Below are 14,269 nucleotides of genomic sequence, written 5' to 3' on the forward strand. Positions count from 1 at the left end.
TCAAAAGTGTGGAGCTAAGTTGCTTCATTCCCTAAGAAAGAGTAGTAGGGAGTTTTTATCATATAAAATTTAAATATACTCGTATGACAGTAGAAATAGATACGTAGGTACAGAATCAAAACGAAAAGTACCAAGATAATAATAACAATGTCAAAAATATATTTCACTAAATAGATACTAAGAAAGACTCATTATTTTTCATCTACATACTATTAGCAAATAAAGGAATACCTACTTATGCATTTATAACAAAGTAATCAAAAGAATCATCGCTGAGTAAAATGCAAACCCAATAAAGTACTGTTATATCAGCGAATCAAAAATATTCGGTTATCGGCTAACATACCTTATAAAAAAATTCACTAATAATTGCCATAGTCATATAAATCTCCCAGTTTCGATAAACTCAATGCAAGTATAATGTTATAAACACTGTAATTAATCACCTTAATCATGTTGATAGATATAATAACATATTCAATTACCTTTTTACTGCAATGCCTGTTTGGTAAGGGCTCTTCTGTCTCGTTCACACCTGTTAAAAGAAAAATAATAAAATTATTTATTTATTTTCATAATATCTATACAAATAATATAAATAATGTGAAGGAAGTAAAGTTTCCATGAAATTATTTATCGAAACATTACATGCAAAAAAATGATAAAGACGTCGACCTCTTAAAAACTGCCAATTTAGGTGAACCAAAACTATACAAATCCAAATATTCTAAATGAACAAAATTATATAATATTATGACGTGTTTAATTCAAATACTTTAATAAAGGCAAGCACTAGTGTTAACTGTTTACATAGGATATTTTGATACAGACACCTTCGTCACCATGTGAGTCCTGTCGTAGTAATATAATATGTACTTATTTATTTATGAACGAAAAAAAATATTTAAAAAAAACACACAAAAATCTTAGTAAGTAGTTAGTATATATTATATAATATAAATCCGAAAATACTTGGTTTATATTTTAGTGACATTCGATAATATACTAGGACAGAATAGACATCGATGCTGAGTGAAAGTATATACTCGGTATTAATACTGAATATTTTTATTTATTGAATGCATATTTAAAATTATATTTATTAAATTAAATTACAATACAATGATATTATCATAAATTCGTCACCTCGATTAATACCACAACTAGAAAACTAGGTTTTTACTATTTTTGCGATAGCTATTGAATATGATTCTACATTTCCTTATCTACAGAATGATAAAACTAGGTAATGGGAAATGTATTAAATTTGTGTTTGAAAATATTAGATAACTTTAAAACCATAAATCAATTAAATATATATAATATATCTACAATATTTTTTCATAGAATTGAACATTATTTAATTGTTAGAAAAGCATAGTTTTCCATTTTTATTTAAAAAGAAATTTATAGTTATGTTAATCAAGTAAAGTTTAAATTTCATTTTCCCAACAATGACCAAATCAGAGTCTAGTTGTAGTATTGAGGTGACGATATAATATCATATTGTTTTTAACACAGAGCACCCTCTGAGAGCATATTGTTATTAATATCATTATTATCATTATAATAAAAAGTGGACCACTTTTTATTGACGAAATTAGAAATTTCTTATATAATGTAGTACCTAACTAAAAATAATTTACTTGTGTAAGAAAAGGATAGAAATTAGACAATGAAAGATTAGAGCTCGAATCCTACTCGTCGTAATTTTTATTCTAGGATTTTAATAGGTATATTTTTTAATAGTATGTAATATCGATAATTTAATCGATAAGAGTGTAGTTAAATAAAAATTACTGAATTTGAAATAAAGATGATAAAATAAATCAAATACCTCTGTTGGTACTGTTTGAATATGATATTAAAATAATGCCGATGAAAGGTGAATAACGATGATTGAAAGTTCTTGGAGGGAATATTTTGAGAGGAGCAAATCCCGATCAAAGAAAAAATATCACCTTGCATTACTATGTAGGATAGAGGTTGATCGTTCGACTTTATAAATTACGATCGGGGAATGTTTTCGGCGATCCAGCTCCACCAATAGAGATCGAGACCTAATCGACAGGAAGTGAGCTCACTGGAGCGACTTTCTGCACCGGAAATGAGAAATAACCACCCCCTCCCCCCGACGTCGATGCGCCTCCCCCTTCGCCATTATCCGGCACACTCGACGAAAATCAAACCAATGATATGGATTTTTTGCACATCTACTCAGCAGGACATGAGCATCCAGAATACTTAAGTGCTTCGAGAAATATCATAATTTTTTTTTTGAAATTCTAAACGACGACCTAACACTCTAATAAATCCTTTTTTCTTATGAGTTTTAATTTGATTAAAAATATCAATATAATATAATAATAAATAAATAAATATGTAGGTAAATAATATAATATGTTTATAATATATATATGGACGTTATTAGACTGTGAAATATAGTTTCTTTAACGAGTATTCTTTCATAAACCAGGAGAAAGTATATTATTATTTCACTGCATAAAATAATAATTATAATTATCTATTTTTTTACTCAACGAATAGATCACAAGATTTAAGAATGTAACATTTTTATTATTGAATATAGATAATTTTGATACCTAAATCATACCTACTTCGATTTAAAATACAAAAGCCGATCGCCAACAGTAACTCAATTTGGAAATCGCTTCAGAGAGTATTGAGAGCTATTAGTAAAAAAATGTCGCAATTAAGTATGGCATCTATAGCATGGTGGTGGTCTATGTGAATGGGCGCGAAACCCGAGAGATGCAGGTTCGATTCCTGCTGGGTGTCTTACTTTTTTTTTTTTTTAAATATTTTTTCTATTGGTTATAATATATTTTCTCAGAAGCGTTTTCAAAATTATGTATTTTTAATAATTATAAAATGAATAACGAATACACATGTTTCTAGTTTTTTACTTATATTTTTGTAATCTGGATGATGATTATTATTTTGCATTTTATGTGTTTCAATCAATATTTTTTTTAAATAATTTCTTTCTATTTCCGCTTTACAATGTGCTGTCAAAATAGTAAGTAGTTCAGTCTTGCCATGTGTACTGAAATTTTAGTAGATCTACTAATATTTTAATATAAGTCAAAAGTCTCCTCTGGAAACACTGAAAAACGCTCTTAACCATAGACTAATGTTTTATAAAAGGTAAAATCGTGCTATTAGCTTTTATAAAAGATGTACCTATTAGATATAATATTATACTGTGAAAGATTTTATAAATCACTCTCTATGGATAATATTAAATAGTAAAAGATGGTAAATAGTCTAATACCGTCCTAAGGTAGTTTGCTCGTATTGAAACTCGATCAAGATTGACGTTTGTCTTCCAAACATAATAATTAAAATAAAATAATTTTTAAAATATATTTTATTTAATTTCTTCTTAACAGTTTTTATTTTATGAAAAATGGATGCTAATCCTATTAGGTCTATACTCTGGATCCAAACACAAATTCAACAACGGCATCTGTTTTTACCAGACCCGGAAGTCAAATCCGGGGTCCGTTACGTTACAAGCGACATGCTGCGTAGCTTCTCGTCCATCGTAGGCATTAATAATCTTTTTTTTATTCAAAATCCTTAATATCGTAATATAACCAATGTTTCGATTAATATAAAAACGAACCTATAAGTGAGATACCTATATTACGTTAAAGGACAGTACAGATATACTGGGTACATTTAGTACCGTAATTACGAAACATACAACTTAATCATATTAAAAATCATTAGAACTTTTGAAACTATTCTGACCTCACCTGGAATAAAATTGAACGCGGATACCCTGGTATGAGAGCCCAGTACATTGAGGTGACTATACGGTGAGTTTATACTTTATAGTGTTTCATTTTTCTTTTGAATATCAAGAACCGTCTATGTTTATGCTTTTTTTCAAAAGCTAGAGCTGGTACTTATAATAATAAAAATAAAATAATAATTAATAATAATTATATATAATATAATAAAATCGATATATTTGAGATGGTCGAGTACCTGAAATGCGAACTTTATTGGCAGTTACAACGGTCAAACAATACAACATGTCCTTTACTTACATAAGGATGCTTTTAAGGAGTGTATTGATGCCTTATGCTACAGTATAAATAGTTCAATAAGAAAAGCTTCACCTTTAGCATTGTATGTTTTATATTATTGGAACGTCAGTTTATATATTACATACTATAAAATAAACGTTAACATTAACTTAAAATACATCTTCCATTAGGTGATTTTCTTTCGAAGCTTTCGATATCAATGGGTATTCTTCATGTGTCTGAAGTAACCATTTCATTAGGTGACACATCTACGATCATGCACCATTTGTACCAGCAGAAAAGTTGGTTGATATGTTTTTACATAAATTGAATTAGAAGTGATCGATTTTATTAGTTGTGTTTGGGTAGTTTTATTGTTATTCATAATATTTTGATTTATTTACTGAAACTTAATAGATTTATTGATGACTAATAATTATTAATGTACAGCTGGTTTTACACCCCCATCTTAAAGCATTGTTTATAAGAATAGTATTTTTAAAAGAGACCTGGCGTATCTTGGCAATGAAGTAGACATGTCGCTCGGCGAGTGGATACCCATTGGATAAATACAGTCATACAATGGTACCCAAAGGGAATAAAACAACTACAGTGACGCCCTAAAACCTATTTATTCGACAAATTCATGACGTTTGGTGGATCAATGTGATAGCGAAAAACACGGTGCCTACTGAGAAAAGTGGAAGTAGGTAGGGGTGGCCTACATCCAGCAGTCGATTGACCAGTTGATGATGAAACTCAACCGTGAAATATTGATACCTGATAAAACTTACTACGTGAGCACGTGTGCCTTTTCATGTGTGCTAAATGTCAAGTTATAGATATGTTTTATAAATCAGTTAATGGTCAAAACATTGTATATTTTTAAAGATATATTTAATTTATTTTATCTTATTTAATAAATATTATCATTTTATCTGTTATATTATATAAATATAATATAACAGTAAGTAAAGTATAAGTAAAATGTGATATATTAATAAAATGTTAATTGAGTTAGGGTTTAGGTGCTAATAATTATTAGACTAAAAAGTAAGAGACTCAAGTTGAAAAACTATAATGGTTTGAAAGTAATATAGAATTATCCAACTATTATGATAATCATTATTGAAAATCATATTATCTACGTTTTGCCGTTATTAATAAAAATTTTGTATGAATTTTTATATAAACATTGTCGTCAATTAGTGGGTCAGATTTAATTATTTGTTTACACCTATTAGTAACTATGGGCTTAATTGTATAATAATGATAGTTTAGAGGGCATGAAAAGATACGTACTCAGTCACGAAAAAAATATTTAATTACCAGCACGAAAATAAAATAAATAAATTAATTGATTTAAATTAATACGGTTTTGAATTTAGTATAATATAATTATTCTTGTATTTATAGTCCAGAAGTGAGTGAAAGAGATGATGCCATCTATTTGAGTTTTATACCAAAGTGTAGAAAAGTCTTTTATTTTTGTAATCTTGGTAATGCTGTTAGTTGTAAGCAAAATGGCTATCGAATAATAAAACAACCTGTCGAATTTAATATAATTTACATTTTTTTTGTAAAACTTAAGCCGAGCGGTTACCGAGTTGGGTCACAATGTCGAGTGTCCTGGGTTTAAATCCTGAGTCTGGCAAATTCTACATGTCATTTTACCATCAAAAACTAACATTACAAAAATAGTTGCTCTGAGAAATGATATTTTAGACTTATCAGTATATTCACACCATACACGCATTTATGTTATAAAGTAATATTTATTGCTATGTTAAAATGATACAAAAAAGTAATAATCTCGTCTGTTTTCCTATTTCATAATTCGAATATAGACTACTTTTAAAATACCTATATTATACGTTTGAACAATAACATTAGTAAATAAATATATTAATTATATTATTGTGAATGTAAAATATACTTACAGTAGAAGTTTTAATATATTATCTCAAATGATCCAAACGACAGAGTTATCTATAACTTAGAACATTTGTACGATACGTAATTTCCTATGCTTTATTGTGCAAGACATAAATAAAGTGTTGCAATGACAAATGGAAAGAAAATATTGAACGTAGTAGACGGTGAACTTAGATTTACCGATGCTTGTTTTGAATAAGCTGTCAAGAAAACTTAAAAAAAATAGGATGGCCAGTGTATAGAATAAGAATTCTTAATACTGTTAACTATTATTTCAATTTAAATAATACATAATCTATACTAATACATACTAACATTATTGTTCTATGAAATCTAAATATTATAATATTCTTTTGCTCTTTTGATCAGTGTTTTGACTATTTTCATGATGTAGCGCAAAACTAGTATTTTTTTCTGCTTCATTATAACTCTACTTATAAACTACATACTTGATTAGTATTATTTAAATTTTTATTTATCTGATTGACCTGACATTGATTGCATCATTTTCTTTGATTTTCAACTTGATAACTCAAAATGTTTTGAAATTACTTGTCAAAATTAGTCACGAATAGTAAAGTGGCCAAATAGCAGCGGCGAAGTGGTGAGATGCGGGTAAAAGGGATGTATTCGTTTTCTATCTCGGTCGATTTAAAAAAATCTTCGTTGTGTATAATATTATAATTTTATTTAGCTACATATTTTTTCCGATCCGCGGCGTAAAAGGAAACTGCTGGCGGAAATTGGTGGCATCCGTTGTTTGTTCTCCTAAAGTGCAGAACTATCTTGCCACTAGTAATGCAATTTGGAAGTGCAATAACTGTATTTAATAAAATCGCTTCGGATATTGATATATTCCACTTACGTCAGTAGAGTTTAGGTTAATGTAGTTTTATAAGTTTTTTAGATAGTTTCGATCAACTTAGTTTGCTCGGAGTGATTAAGTTTACATTTGTTTTTATTATTTAAAAAAAAATGGCACCCTATATATTTCAATACATAATATTATTGTTAACACTTATTTTTTATGTTATGTCATGAACGCTTTGAATGTATAATTTGTCATGTTCATAATATGTAAAATAAATAATTTTTAATTTGGATAACAGGTATGTACCTACGTCTCCTTTTTATTTTCGCGCTTCACCCGGACGATGTTACGGACCATTTCAAGAATATAATATGAAATTATTTAAAACAACAAGCAATTTATAGAAATACATTTGACAACTTTATATGATTAATTTATTATAAATGTTTATATAGTAGGTAGATATATAAAAATTCTTAATACACTTTATTATTTACCTATATTATATCAACTGTGAATTCCGTAATATTTAACGTGTTTTATTTGAATATACATGATATTTTCCATGATCGGTTAATAAACACCTGTAAATTATAACACTACTTCGTTTCAAAACTCATTAAATGACAATCAGTTATTCTAAGATAAACAAATGATCTGAAGTTAATCCATGGTTTCAAAAAACACATCATGATCATTAAACAAAATACCACGATCTTTATTAAGGCAAAACCATAAATCATTATTCATTAAATAATAATATTTAATATTAATTAAATTATTTACCTTTAATTAAAAAATATATAGAAATTTAATTGGTAACTCACTTCTGTGTCATTGAAAATGCTTATACCTACTGTTTTGAATATATTTTTTATAGATTGTTTCACATATTCATGCAATACTAAAATAAGAATAATTTTTAACTATTTACATTATTATGTTTATTAGAGTTTGGCTTGATGTAATATTTGTATTAAAATTATTTTGTCAACTTAAAAGTAATGTATTTTTAAATAATAAATTGAGAAATATCTTTTTTCGGAAAATATAAAAGATGCAACCGTTTGCTTTAAAAACATCAAATAATAAACATTTGTAAGAATAAATTTAAAACAAAATGATTAAAACTGCATAATCTATTAATTATATCGTTTAAACATAAATTAAAGTAGCATTAAAGATCACGATGGTTGTATTAACGAATTTCACTTGAACAAACGGAAAAAAGCACAGCAACTGGATAAAATAACAAATAACTGCTTACAATAGTAAAAAGTTGTGTTTAGAGATGTTATAACTGTGGCACTTTCAAAACAACTAAGTAATTAGATGAATTTATTGACATCCGTGTAAATGTGTTCCAACACCTAATTGAAACGTGTCATATTACGTGTTGGTTTAAATGATTCGTTCTAATTAATTTTAACTGTAGAAACGTATTCGACTTCCTGCATAATGGTAGCGAATTGTAATATCTGTTAACATTACTCTCATTCCACTCAAACAGTATTATGAATGGTAAAAAACACGTTTTTAATTGGTACCTATATATAATTTTTTGTATTGTTATTTGCTATGTTCATTACAATTATCTAAATAGTATTTTTAAACATTTACTTTGTGAATTATTTTACAATAAAAATCCGTTTATGGCTCTGTATTAAATTCACCACGGGTAAACATAATTTTATGGATAACACATATTTTGGTCACATGCAAGTTTTATCAAGTATGAGTTTCTAAATTTACATGAGTTTTCTACTTATATGTTTATTGTTATCTCTATAGTTTCTATAGCTTCATCCGTTAGGTATTTGTAATGGATAAATAAAAACAGCATTTTATTTTATGTTCTAAATAAACACAGATAAACATACATAAAACAAATCTTTAAATAAAACAGGCATATAACTAGACGGTACTAGTCGATTATCCCGGATACAGCGGCAAACACATTTTTAAAATAGCCGATATAGGTAGTGCATTATTTGTTACAATAACCTAACCTAACCTAACCTTACCTAACCCAACCTAACCTAAACTAACCCAAACTAACAAATAATCCAGTATATCGGCTATTTTAAAAATGCGTTTGCCGCTGTATCCGGGATAACCGACTAGTACCATCTATTCTGTGATCATACAGTATGAAGATGTATTAAGCCAAAGTCAAATCATAAAAATTAATCCTTATGGAATATGTAACGTAAAAAAATACAGTACAATACCTATACAATACCTATTCAAAGTTTAATAATAATCTAAAAATATGGTTTTTGGCATAAGTAATTAGTTATTAATTTCCAAGCTAATTAAAATACATGAATATTTTCATTTCAAACTCCCGTTTGCAATAATGGTGAAAAATTCACTTCCACTGATAATTTAATTATAGCTGCACCATTTTTTTTTTCTTGAATTCAGTCACGAGAAAAGATTGGCAGCCATTCATTTAACTCGTTAGGATCTTTTTCTGTATTCACAAATTGAAATAAACAAGGCATGAATATGATAAAGCTATGAGGATTGAAATCACCATATATTATGCAGTTTTGAAGAAGTATGTTCTGCCACTACTCCAACTCGATCGCACTTATTTTATTATTCTTCTCCTTGCCTTCTTCGCCTTCCCGATTTGAAGGTCAATTCCCATTAGGAAAATCTTTGTTTTATCGTCTGATACCTACCTGGAATTTGTCACCAAGGTTTTAAAGCATGGAATGTGGCGTCGTCCCACAGGACTAACGTTGACATTTCGTTAGATAATGAGTTGTGAAATGATGAAGGTTCTTTTTTCCTTTCATAATGTGACCAAGATCTGTAGTTTTCGAGGTTAAATACTACGCAGAACTTCTTGGTCCTTCACAATTGCTTAAGAACGTCAAACAAATATTATTATGTCACCCTGTGAGTAAAAAGAATTTAAAAAATACCTTCATACAAACAATTTTTCATATCCACAATAATACCTATATCTAGTATATTAAAAAATATTTGTTTGAAAATTGATGTGAACATAAACTACCTTTTGTTTCTTTTGTGATCAAAGGATTGAACGTAAAATATTTATGGACATAACCCTTTTTAATGTTTCATTGTCTTTATTTGTCCAACAATAGAATTGCCTGTATTAATGTATTGGAAAAATAGGTAAATGCAATTCTATTGAAAATCGAATATAGAGAGAGCTTTGATACAATAGTCGTACGGACTTTGTGAACAGATTCCATGAGTGGGTGTATTACATTATTTGATCATATCATCGCAAAGCTAGTTCACTTACTGTTGGAGCTTTCAGTATAACAAAAGCTGGATTTAGTAAATTGTATAAACTTTTGGAGTAGGTACCTATTATATTGTAAAGCTTGATAGCTACTGAAGTATAATTGGTTAACAGAATTTAATTTTATCTGTACGAAATAATTATTGTACGTATTTTTTACATAGTGATACCTCTCGTCTTCGCTACCTACTCATTAAAGAAAACGGAAGAAGGTGGGGTGACGGTGTCTCTTTACCAAGACAATAGGCACACTTTAGACACATTTTTGGTGATACAGATTATTATAAAGTGAAAAAACCGTATTTGGCAACGCAATAATGTATTTTCACTATCTGTTTTTTATGTAAACTTAGTATACATTTAAGCAATAAGTAACTCAAACTTTTATCAATGGTATATTTTTCATAGGTAATAAAAATGAAACGTATATTATAATATACAGTGGTTAACGATGCTAAAAGATTAAATCTGGATTATTAAAAATGTTTCAAATGGAATAAGACGTATAAGGAAGAGTTATATTGGAAATGAAAGATGAATAATGTATTATAATATGTATGAATAATTATAACACAAACATAATATAATAGTCCCCAATGCTGTATACAACAAGTTAATGCAATTGCAATTAGCCGGATATGTCACTTGGCGAGTAGAAAATTGTAGTCTGTATGAAAAAAGGTGCTAAACTATTACTCTAAGACCGATCGAAGAATTTACTATTTTAATATACGATTGATATAATGACCGACCGCTGTTGATGATGATGATTCAAATAACCTATTTTTTTATTACGTAGTTGAGTTTGAGCATTGCATAATGATAAAAATGCTCAACAAAGGCTTTCAAAAAACTCATTTTACGATATAAAAGATAATGCAAAGAGAAGATTAAGAATTATTATTCTCTTAGAATGAAGGCTTGTGTTCGCATGACCTCCCGAAAAAGTACTCACGGAATCAAAAATGATTTACTTGGAGAATTTAATATGATTTTTTATTTTATGTTTAAAGGAGTCGTCGTTTTATTTCTATTTTGTTCACATAAGCGCATAGCATGATAAATGTTTTTTTCCCTTTAATAAAACATTATATTGCATAAAAATTGGCGTTCTTCAAGTGTGATGGAAAATAAAACAAAAGGGGACAAAACGTGAAACTGTTTCCATGTCGGTTTCCAAATGTGGACACTGGAGGGATCTGATGTAAGGTTTTCTAACCCAAGAACAGTGGAGGACATTGAAAATTAAGTGGAAAATTATAAATAAACAGTCATTAATTTACAAATTCGTAGCACAACATCAGCCGTATACTTAATTAGTTATTATTTTTAAATTTATTGATTTTTTAATAATATAGTAAGCGATATAGTTTTTTTTCATATTTGTTATTTAATTGTAATATCTCGACAAGTAAATAAAAGGCACACTATTGTCTCATCTTACAGGGTCTCTTGTGATTTCATTTTAGTTTTCGTAGATACTGAAAACATGTCGTCAGAACTATTCTTACTCACATTTAAAATATTTAGGTTTAATTTAATAAAACGCAATTTAACGCAGTACTTATTCCACTTTTAATCACTGCTATTTATAAGTACTACAAAAAAATGCGTTTTAATAAATTAAAACAACAATACAATGCAGTTCCACCATGAATTGACAGTTTACAAAATAAAATAAATTAAAATATTTTAGAATGGAGTTCTTTGAAAAAAGCTACTTAAATTATTTATTATGTGTATAGATAGATATATATGAGTACATTATATTTTAGTAAGACTATTGATGAATATAATGATGTATAAATGTTTCTCTCTTCTGCAGTACTGGCACGAATCCAGCAGATACAGGTTCAAGTCCCATCGGGTGTCGTATTTTTCTTCCTACAAAATGATTTTTTCTAGTGTGTATATGCATAAGATGTTTTCAAATTGTTTATAAAAAATTTTAATAATCATAAAAAAAAATCGTGCAGAGTAATCAAAAGTACAATAAGTATTACGTCAAATGTTAAAATCAGCTGTATGTTTTTATATACGTATCTAATTATAGTCATTATAATATATACATACTGGGTAAAACCGTATACAGTAATGGTGGGTAATAATAATATTCTATATAAGGTTTTTTGGAGAAGCTTTCAGATCCAAAAAACCTCGCATTTGCCCTTTGTTTTGTATAGCTTTTGTTGTTGAAGATAAAATCGTTTGTTAGCTTCACTTTGTTTGCGAGTCCTTATTGATAATTCCTATTTCTCCATAAAACGATCTCATATCAGATACCAGGGTCTGAGAATACCATTAATAATGATAATTTCGTATTATTCTGTGCTGTATTTCATAACCAATGCCGCAAAGGTCGCTTATCTGCTCAATACAATAATATTTATAATTGGAAAACATTCCTAATGAAATTATAATAAAACAATAATCAAGATTACCACAATTTTATTATATGTATTATACTTACTAAAAATGTTATGTACGCGTTATCAACAACCGCATTTTATTGCGATTTAAAAATTGATTGCCGCGCGGTTTAAGCATCAGCCTATAGCGTCGTGGGCTCTAGGGTAGAATCATGGGTCTGGCAAGTTCACATATTGTTTTTCAATTTGTGTATGAGTCAGAGTATGGACTTAATAGGCTGAGCAAGTGGTTGACATCCATTTCTCGTAAAAACTAAATCTTTCAATACAAACCTCCACTCTATGTAGGCCTATATGGTCTTATTAAATCGGAGACGGTCAAAGAAAATACGTATTTAGTGCTATTCTACACAATTAGATGAAACAGAACTACTGCTTAGTTCATAACCAGCTCGTTTGCACCAACGTTTTACCAACCGTAAAAAAAGGTGTTAGGAAAGCAGACAATGGTTGGGACGCCTCGGGATGCAATAGCCAGAGAATTTATAGTGGCATCGGTTAAGTCATGACATTGTGTCATGCGTGATGTGATCAGTATCACAGTGTTTGTATTCTGCGTTCAGTTTAGCTGCATTTTGATGATCAAAGTGTAGTTTGCAAAATTGAAAGGTAGTCGATAGCCAGTAACCCACTGCGTTTCACATGCATTATATAGCTCTAAGTTGAAACCATTAGATATGGCTATCTAATTTTCCCACTAACCAAATACGGACAAATCACAAATCTCTATTATTTGATGTGAGACACCTTTAGTTGTTTTTACCATATATAGAATTTTTCAGAAGCAGTTACTCAAGACAAGCCATGCACAAAGTGTGCTTGACTAATTTTTTGAATATTGAGTGCCCATCTGAGAGAGGAGAACAGAGAGACAAAATGAAAAGGATAAAATTTGACTATCTTCGGTTCGATTGTTGACATCTGAAGCCACAACTATACTTTGTCAGTCTGATGCCGTGATTGGCAGACATCTAGTGATATAACTAATGGTAGAGCTTTCAGGAAACCAAATTCCCCAAGAAATAAATAGTAATGAATAAGTGGAGATGGAATTCCTCTCTTTTGTGTGAGTGGGAAGGTATCCAAAATACTAAGAATATTGTTGAGATGTACATCCTATCCTAGAGGACTGTTTATTGATAATCATTAGAATGGTCATAATTAATACGTCATAATAAAGTGTATGTTTACATTTTCTTTCGAATAAGGGGGTGTTGAATCTAATATAAGTAATAAAGTAATTAATTAAAAATTAAGTTTTCATATTTAATCGAATTGAAAAACTCAAAACTTCATCGCGTTAGTAATTCAAAATATGAGTTGATTTTCAAAGAGAAAAACTTTGCGATTTCCTCTTTGTAACTTAGTTACTATGTTGGCTTGCACCAAGAAATTAAAACTGTTTATAACTTTAGCTTGGCTGGTCCGTAAACATAAAGACTTTACAGGGCTTCATAACGTTATTTATAAGGTAGTGGCTATTACGAAACTAGTTTTATATCACATAGTATGATGTTCCTTGAGCAATCAAACGATACTAACAATGTTCTGAAAAGCATATTATATTTTTTTTTGCGACCATGTCCGATCCTTATAAGATCATATGGGCCTCCACAGAGTAGAGGTTTGCATTAACAGATTTTGTTTTATACGAGAAATGGATGTCAACATATTAGGTCGATACCCTGACTCACACACAAATTGAAAAACAATATGCGTACTTGCCAGACCCAGAATTTGAACCTGGAAC

General features: G+C 29.0%; 1 protein-coding gene across 4 annotated transcripts in view; it reads right to left on the reverse strand.

Annotated features, from left to right (window-relative positions):
* Positions 1-14,269, reverse strand: part of KaiR1D (Kainate-type ionotropic glutamate receptor subunit 1D) — a 545,285-nt gene that overhangs the window by 461,029 nt on the left and 69,987 nt on the right. For all 4 annotated transcript variants that reach the window (XM_085942313.1, XM_085942314.1, XM_085942316.1 and 1 more), the window contains one exon: positions 486-535. The gene's annotated coding sequence lies outside the window, so the exon portion shown is untranslated. The remainder of the gene's footprint in view (positions 1-485; positions 536-14,269) is intronic.

Source organism: Rhyacophila brunnea, unplaced genomic scaffold, assembly GCF_057557595.1.
Source record: "Rhyacophila brunnea isolate RB1 unplaced genomic scaffold, BYU_Rbru_1.0 scaffold_14, whole genome shotgun sequence".
NCBI lineage: Eukaryota > Metazoa > Arthropoda > Insecta > Trichoptera > Rhyacophilidae > Rhyacophila > Rhyacophila brunnea.